This window comes from Papilio xuthus, unplaced genomic scaffold (assembly GCF_000836235.2).
Source record: "Papilio xuthus unplaced genomic scaffold, Pxut_1.1 DF828585.1, whole genome shotgun sequence".
NCBI lineage: Eukaryota > Metazoa > Arthropoda > Insecta > Lepidoptera > Papilionidae > Papilio > Papilio xuthus.
The window spans coordinates 238393-247816 of record NW_013530064.1 but is presented as its reverse complement, the minus strand read 5'-3'; the positions used below and the strand labels follow the sequence as shown (position 1 = coordinate 247816).

The 9424-nt window shown below is 36.1% G+C and overlaps 3 non-coding genes across 3 annotated transcripts; 2 read left to right on the top strand and 1 right to left on the bottom strand.

Annotated features, from left to right (window-relative positions):
- Positions 1-205: 205 nt before the first annotated feature.
- Positions 206-277, bottom strand: TRNAW-CCA (transfer RNA tryptophan (anticodon CCA)). Its single transcript has one exon. It is a non-coding gene; the product is annotated as a tRNA-Trp (tRNA).
- Positions 278-4180: 3903 nt separating this feature from the next.
- On the top strand, positions 4181-4264 carry TRNAL-CAG (transfer RNA leucine (anticodon CAG)). Its single transcript has one exon. It is a non-coding gene; the product is annotated as a tRNA-Leu (tRNA).
- A 3338-nt stretch (positions 4265-7602) lies between these two features.
- On the top strand, positions 7603-7674 carry TRNAW-CCA (transfer RNA tryptophan (anticodon CCA)). Its single transcript has one exon. It is a non-coding gene; the product is annotated as a tRNA-Trp (tRNA).
- The last annotated feature ends 1750 nt before the right edge of the window (positions 7675-9424 follow it).

Sequence of the window (9424 nt, the reverse complement as noted above, 5' to 3'; positions counted from 1 at the left end):
TAGTTATAAAATCACAATTCTCGGAATGAATCGTTTGATGAATACTTTCTTGCCATGTTTTATTAAAACTTTCGGTCACGTATCAACGTGTTTGCAGGACAATAATACTAACAATAACCATATAGAGATTGGATGTTCAAAATAAAAGTTTAGTAAGTAATACAGTGTTTTCTTTGCTGTTTATTCTTATGATCAAAAAGTAGTTTGACCCCGACGTGATTTGAACACGCAACCTTCTGATCTGGAGTCAGACGCGCTACCGTTGCGCCACGGAGCCTGTCACAATGTTATTTAAATTGATTAAACCTAGAACTTTGTGGAATTCTGAAGCGTGCTGTCGGAGGAAAAATTAATAGCTTCAATAAATTAACAATATTGACTATGACAGACTCGTTGCCCTTTCGTTTTTTATAATGTAAATTATAATTATTACCGTAGTTAACTATCAAAACTCCATATTGTATGCAGAGGTCGTTCTACTTTCCTACCATTTACGTATATATCACTGCTGATTGTACAAAAGTCTATCAACACGGTCGATCTTGTTGACAAGAGAATGCTATGTATGTATGCAGAACGGAGCACGGGCAGCGATTCTCTAAAAATCTTGGACCTGCACCAAATGGTGCCATTTTGCTAACAAATTTTTCTCGATTTTATCACCTCGCCACCAAACCATGTATATTTACACACCGCTATGAGTTTTTCTTTATTTTTCTTGTGTTTTGTTTCAGTTAACTTTTTATTACATTATACGCTTTACTTGAAATGAACAAGACAAGAGATAATAAAACAACACGTTGTAACTTTTATAAATTCTTCTGTATCTTTTTATTACTTTTGTTTCTTGTTCGGTTTTGTTGTTTATTTTCTTTTAACTAGGCTCAGCAAGAAGCTTGTCAACTTAACTGCTACTATATATAGCATTGGTTACACATTTGATTATGCGGACAACGGCAGTTTTTATAAAAAAATCGACAACATCTAACATTATAAACAGAAACAACAAATTCTTTATTCACTACAATTTGAACACTACAAACCGCAATATACAAGACATAGTTTGATTCTATAATGAAACAGATTAATAAAATAATTAACTGAATTAGATATTAAAGTTTTAATGCAGATGTTACGCTAATTAGGTTCTCTAATTGGACTTAATTGAACTAAAAGGTAGATTATGTAACACAAGATGACTTAGTTAAGAGCCATTAATAGCATCACTTAGTAATTAATAACGAGGTTATTTAATTGCAGTAAAACATTTAAAGATATTTACAGTTATTTTTATTACATTTTTTAAATTAATATAAGGCGAAAACCACAGCAACAATCGTGCTGATATTGTGTAGAGTACATGGCACGGCACGGACCGAGGCTGGGGTCGCAAATTACACTAATTGCGGTTCGCACCTCGCCACAAGTCTCTGATATTGCCTCGTCCTATCAAAATGTTCACCTTATTTAACACTAAAGTTACGTGAACACTTACAACTTATCATTTTTTATAAAATGCTATTTTCCAAACAATACAATAAAACTAATATAAAAACAAAATATCAGGTCAGTTCGGTAGAGGAGTTTATGTTTGTTCACACAAGCAGAGATAGTTGAAAGAAATCACTGATACGTTTGAAGGTTGTTTATGAAATATTGTTTACATTGAATAGCATACATGTTTACTGAGCGCTCGAATGCAGCACTACGGAGCGCGCGTCGCACGGGGTGAGGGGAGAGAGGGGAGGGGGGGGGGGCGACACTGTACTGCCACCTAAACGTTGTGAAAACGGCTATTATATTAATGTTTCATTCAAAAACGGTGCTGTTGTTACAGTTCCCTTTGTAGTCGGATTACCAGACAAGAGAAGAAACAGACGGTGCAGAGAGATATACAGTCAGCTGTATAAATAACGCTGCGGCATTCATATTCTTTATTTAAGAATACAATAACAAGTAATTGCAAAACAAATAAAATTCGTAGTAAAAAACAACATCCTAATAAGTTAGCAGGCACACACACACACACACACACACACGCACACATACACCGCTAATTAATGACACAAAAAATAATTGAAATGAAATAACATTTACTATATTAAGCGGTTATTGAAAATTTATTTACATTTTATAAAGAATTTTCAACAGAAAGAAATGATATGATGATAAAATGTCAGCTTGGAATCACTATTGACGTTGGACGTCTGTGGAGAATTCTCCATTAAATAAACAAAGCGCGGGAACGAGACAAAGATGAGGATTAATCAAAACAACATAAAAGGTAACTTGAAGCAACGAAATTGTTTCCTTATTCTATCACTCGGAGATTACTCTTTGAGACTTCAAAAGAACGAGGAGTCTTTTATCGACAGCTCCTGACTTTTGTTGATGCTAATAAATGTTGCCCATTACGAAGCTTTGTAAAAATATAAGTATTATCACACTCGCTGTGAAAATGTTGCCTGAAAGTCGCAACGCACACGTTACAGTCAAATTTGAAACTGTTGTGAACTGATACAGTAAAAAGAAATATTATAAAACTGACATGGAAATAGTCTGCTATTGTTGTTCGTATTTTTAATTGTGCAAGTTTAAAATAGAGAACGCGTAGAAAGCGGTCGTGTGTTTGCAGCGCCCCCTGAGAGTCAACATCTACGACGGCGTCAGGTCTCGCCGTATATTTGCTTCCTGCAGCATCGGGAGTCAATATCGGCCCCGACGGGGAGCTAACTTACGAACATCGCAAAAATAACTTGATATTTTAAGAGATTTCGCTTCTATCTTTTCTGCACTTAAACTAGTATATTTTCTAGTTTTCTATTTTGATAAAACGTTTTATATTACTTATATTTACTTTAAGTAACAGAGTTGTCCTAATATACTCGTAGATGATACAATATCCATATGTTGTTAACACTGGTTAGTTCTCATTATATTTGATATGACATTTACTTACATTTGATGACCTCTCTAAGTACGAACGAACGAAGCAACATATTTGGACACAGACTTTCTTTAACTATTTATCATTATTCCATCATATTGCTTTATTGAAGTATTGCTAAATATACTTATGTGCACCTAACAGTATTGTCTAGACAAAGTTGATATTTCTCAGTAGAAATATTTTATTGCAGATTTTGGTGCGATAAAGTTAACGTCGTCAAAGCGCGCTCTCAGGCGCTGGCGCTGTGAATATTGTTAGTTCGCTGCCTTTGAAAATATTTCTCCGTTGTTTCGTCGCATCGCAAACTAGAAAAATATTGTTTATTCTCTTGAGAGGGGAGAAATAAGCGGGACACGTGTTGTCGAGCAGAAAATGACTGCTTAAATAAATACACGGGACGTGTCTCCACTGCTCGCTGGTAAAGCGAATCTTTTTCAACGTGTTTTGTTGAGCACATGAATTTATAAATGGACAAATTTTAAACTGTCGCTATGAAAAGTAGATCGTTTGGTTTTTTGTTTATTTGTAAGCACACATAAATAAGTTAGCTAAAAAGTTTTTTTTTATTTTTATTTATTAACAACATAACAGAAAGCACAAACTGAGAAGCAAAACAACCACATACATCACTAAGACATTGCGGCAGATCCCGGATGCCTGTTAATATTTAATGCCAGAGCGTTCTTACACGCCCCGTGTCCCGTGCCTCGTGCCCCATGCCTCGTGCCCCGTGCCCCGGCAGCGGGAACACAAACTTTGTATAAATAGACACTGAATAAACAAACATTTCACATGTCTACATGTCTACATGTCTACTGTGCCGATGCTGAATGGATAATTAATTCACGGCTTGCAATCTCTCTCCGGCCGCCGCAGCTCCACATCGCCACTTCCCCGCCGCGCTGCTCCACCGCTTCACCGCCGCACTAGCAAAGAACATGTTTTCGGGTAAAGCAATTGCTAATATAAATAACATATAAGATTTAAATCTTGTTTTAATATCAAAAGCTACGTTTTAATTATTGTTGGAAATTTAAGAACTAAGGTCCTCGTCGATGGAGCAATTTCTCTGTCAATTGTACCTATGTTTATAAATATTTGATTTGACTTGAATGTATCATAAATATCGTTAAGTTTTAATAAATCTCTCACATGCGTATGTATGTTCATATAAAATTTAGTCACCAAGTTAGGTAATATTGGGTAGTATAATGAACTATTAAATATAACGTCAGGATGGCCGAGCGGTCCAAGGCGCTGCGTTCAGGTCGCAGTCCACTTCTGTGAGCGTCGGTTCGAATCCCACTTCTGACAACAAAATTACTTTTCAGATACCTAATAGTTATCCTTGATTAGTCTAAATAGTTGTTTCAGTTTCTTTGTGATGGAGGTGTACGCGTTTTCGTGAGCTAACGGCTTGCGCGGCTGCACCCGCATATGCTGATGACGTCACATCCTCGCATACAAATTGCTCATTACCTTAAGCTTTATTAGAAATTCTAGAAGCGTAAATAATATTTATAATACGTTATTAATTTCACTAAAACACAACAGAACTAAACAAACATCAGATGCATTTACAATTTGTATGTAGACATACATATCTCTGTGACGCTAACGCTCTATCGAACTGTTGCAATGAATTTCTAACCAATTGCGTGATATTTTCATTGTTACGAGGAAAGAAATTGTAAAAACAAAGAAGTATTGTTCGTGATTGAATGACAATATAGAAAAAGTAATCTTCGAAGATTGAACAAGGAAGCAATTTCTCTGGTAGCGGTGGCAGTCATCTTTTGCGGCGTGGTTTTGATTTGGTCGAGTTCTCGGAGCGCAGCGAAGCGACGCTTCTTCACTTTTATTATCTCCTGGAAGTATAAAAATGATACATTACTCTCAGTTTCTTTGCTTTCACGTCGACTGTTCACTGAAGTGTTCGAAGTGTATCACATCACATATACCACAAATGTATTTTGTCATATAATTGCACTGTTTAAATTAAACTTACCTACTTACTGACTTGAAAGTATTTTTAAAACAATCGTAAAGTATTTATGTCGGCTCCACATTGATTTACAATGAAAATTTCCATTGAATAGTATTACAATGAACATAATATAGAGAATAAGAATATATTGTGATAACATTTCCTGGCTGCAGGCCAGCGCAGCGGTACCACGGCTAGTAGAGAAATATTGTCGATGTTTGATGCCGACGACGACGATTCCCAACAAACACTGACTGCGAATACATTGCTTATGCCTTTTCATGTAAAGAAGCGGACGACAGAAATCACTACTTAATACTTAGTCATAATATTAGGAAAATGTTCAGTAACCATTCAAAGGGAATAAATGGTGGTAATGAGCCATACGGCACTAAGTATACAGTAGTCAAATCACCAGCAAGTCACATTTCATTTTCATTTACATTATGCTTTTCTATAATTCTCACAGATCAGTTAAATATTTCAGTAGTTATATTACAAGTAAGAAGTAAAGTTACATATCAAGTATATTCAATATCGACTACGTAACAGAAGCTTAAATTTTGAAAAATAAACAGACGCGGCATGCAGACAAAAATATGCTACAAAAGTGAGAAGGCTGTCGAAAAAACTGTAAAAAAGTAAACAAAGCGTCTAAAACAACTGTGTGTAGTCAAAAATATGACTTCCGCAGCTTTTGTGTACCGCCGCCGCGTACCATAGTCAATAGTCACAAGCTGACCATCGGGTCGAGAACATAGCGGTACACTGCTCACGTCACGCTGCCTGCGTCACGTTGTCCGCGTCACGCTATGTACGTTTTTTGTTTGTCCTGCAATAAGCCAACAAGTAATGGACATGTTTGCATCCGCTAGCGAATGGAAACAAGAAAAAATGTTCAAAAACACACACGATATACCTGCTCGTCTCGTATATACATATGCACAACTCGCAAATATAGAGTTTTTGGTGTCTCCGTATTTTCACGAATTATCAGCTCTTCGGTTCAGTTAAGTCCGAATTATTTTTTATTTGATGTAAACATAAACAAGTATGTATATAAATGTATTTGGTTTAATGAATGGAAAAGTTTTCTTGATATAATAAGTACAACTTGTTATGTAAAATATGCAATTTATTTCATCATATGTATGTCTATGTATCACATGACAGCCGCTGACACCGATACATAACAAATGAAAACTAACACTTTGGTAAACAAAAGAGATATGCTCTTTTTACTTAGTTCATATTCTGTTTCATGTAACTTTTAATATTGAAACTATATAACAAGAATAAATATACAGAGAAAATCACGATGTCTACTTTACCTTTACGGATTTTAAATGCTACGATTACTTAGGTGTTTTTCGTAATAATAGATTTCAGTGTTTCATAATTTCAAAAGAGTATAATAATGGTTTATGACGAAGTTTGTGATAATAATTAAACGAGCTAAAGAAGCGTTATCAGAGAAGCGCGGGCAGTGGAGGTGCGTTATAAAAGCCGGCCGTCGCGCCGGCGTTATCTGAGGCGGACGCGATGACGCGGCGCGATCGCTAACATTTACATGAAAAAGTTTGAATGCCTTCGCCGACGCCTCCTCCTGATATAAGATACGGCATCATGCTGACTCAGCTTAACGAACACTTTTCTTTTTAATTTTTAAACGAGTTTCAAAAGTTCTTTTATTTTGAATGATGTTATCATAACAAGAAAATTTCATCCAACAAGTGCAATATAAAAGAGTTTTCAGAGTTCTTTCTTTATGTTTTTAATAATAAATTAAAACTTTTCTCGTGATAAAATATCATCTCTTTAAATATTTCATAAATAAATAAATAATTATAATATACAACCGCAAAATGAAGAACCACCAATTTTTTTGGACAAATGTTTACGAGCAGTAAAGGTTTAACATCTAGCACATTAATATTACACAGAACAAAAGATGTCTCTAATTAACTCTCTCGCTACTGACCTCTCTTACCTGTATTGTCTGTGTGCAGTTGTGTGCAGCTACTGTGCTGTGTGTGCGACCTAATTTTGTAATGTTTAAAGTACAGAAGGCTCGATTGCTGTGAGAAATTTATTAGTATAGTTATAATGTTCCCTATGACAGTTCCTCTGTGTGCGTAATTGTTTTAGTTCGACGGCGGCGGCTCAGAGCAAAGTTCTTCCGTTTGTCAGTTTAATGGAGCTCGTTGCAGCGCGCTCTATAAATGGACTTTCCACTTTTAATGTGAAAATAAAGAAGAGTAAAAAACCCATTAAAAAGATTTTAAAGCTTTGCTGGACGTCAAGTTATTTTAATGCTTTTATTCGATCAAGACATCTTCGATGGCTCCGTTTAGTTATGGCTGGTAAAAGTTTTTATAAGAATCACTATGATATATATTGACATTCTCCTTCTATGCGTCTTTGCAGATATCTATGGGCAACGGTTCCTTCACTATTTCGGTGAATTCAGATGGCCTCTGGCTTGTTTACCAGCTTTAAAAAAAATTACCGCATTTGAAACCGCTTGATATTTTAGGAAAATACAAATAATAAAAAGGACGCGTTTTATTTATCTAACTATAAAACAATAGAAAGCAAATTTTACAATAAATTTAACAATATAATAAGATGAGATACAAACTATCTTTTGCTATAAGGATGCAAGGACTCCGTGGCGCAACGGTAGCGCGTCTGACTCCAGATCAGAAGGTTGCGTGTTCAAATCACGTCGGGGTCAATACGATTTTTTTTCTCATTTTTTAAACTTTGTAATATTATTGTACAATCATTTTGAATTTTAGATTGTACTGTTCGAATTTGGTTCTTTTATCGGAGGTACTTGAACCACCGAGACAATAATAAAGTACTTTGCGTTAAGGAAGATAAGACCCTAAAACTTGGTTCGATTCGTTGAAAAAAACGCATCCAATCCAATATAAAGTTTTAATTTGTAATAAAGTGTGAAAAAACATTATGGGGAAGCTTGAAAGGATATCGCATTTGTTCAAAAGCGTTTATCAGGAAGTGGAACTCAATTTCACGGTCCGCGACACCACCGCCACCAGCGCTGGCGGAACACAAAGTCACGATGCGACTACAAAGAGAGATAATCACGTCCACGTCCACGTCCACGCTGCAACTCTACGGCTTAGTAACGTTATCAGCGAACCTTTTCATCTTATAAAAGTATTAACAACCACCGGATCACTAGTTCTATTGCCTCACAGTAAGTTTCCACTGGCAATACACAAAATATGTAGAAAAACATATTTTCACTAAAATGTTTAAGAAATAGTTTATATTGCAAGTATTTAACACGTCGCTTAATCAATTTGGTAGCAGCACAGGCGAAGTTTCGCTGATAGGACATTGTTCGTGACAATGTTAGGAAACAATTTTCAGTTGATCCGATAGTTGAGATTTAGCAGCGCATTGGCTGGCCGGATTTACCGACACGATGCAAACTTCTCCCATTTCAGTGGAGGTAACAAAATAGTACAGCTTCAAGTCACCGCAATAATTCCTTTCATATTATATCATTGATCACTCACCGTTTAGTTGTCGTCCTCATCGAGGATATCGGATCAGCCATAGTAATCTCTGGCCCAGTACTAGTTGGTTGACTACATACATATTATTGAATAGGTTCGCCGATATGTGCAGGTTGCATCACGATCTTATCCTTCACCGTCGAATAAATGTAGGTACACATAAAATCCTAAAACGTAATTACGGCACTTTGTACTTAATCTTTCCACTTATATTCAAATCTATATCGTTGAATATTATTCAATCTGTATTACTTAGTCCCTATTTGAGAAGAGTCAATATTCAAAAGACACAATAAGCTGTGTACGCAGGCGGCGGGGGCGGCGGGGGTAGGGGGGCGGCGCGGTGAGGCAGTTCTAACGGAAATTGTGTGTTATCCTTCGAGGCAATAATCAAACTTGGAATAGTTTGCGGTTCGTTTTAATCAGTTGTTTTGTTTGTTGAAGAACTAAAGAACTTTCGAGTAAGTTATTTGATATGAAATAAATAAAATTTATCTAGACTGAATCCATTTGATTTCTATTAAAAATATTAGTAGTTTAATTATAATTGCAAATAGCATTTAGTTGAATATGCATATTGTTTACTGTCAGGCAGTATATCGCGGGAGGCTCGGCGTGTGCAGGGGGGTGCACTAATATGCCGCACAATGCGCCGCGCCGCTTTGTCCGCGCCGATAACGACTTTAATCGGAAATTATTAGCGCACGACGCTTGTATGATGAGGCTTTATATTTAAGCGTAAACTGCTACATATCATTTCAAAACAAACGCTCCATATTAACCTGCGCTAATGCACTAATCCCTCTTCATTTCTCACGAGAATTCAGTTGCATAATTCTCGTGTTGAACTTGTAATTTAGTAAAATGTTATTGATTGCTATTAGTTATGTGTTATATTATTGCTACTGCCAGCGACCACATTTATTTTAACACGTT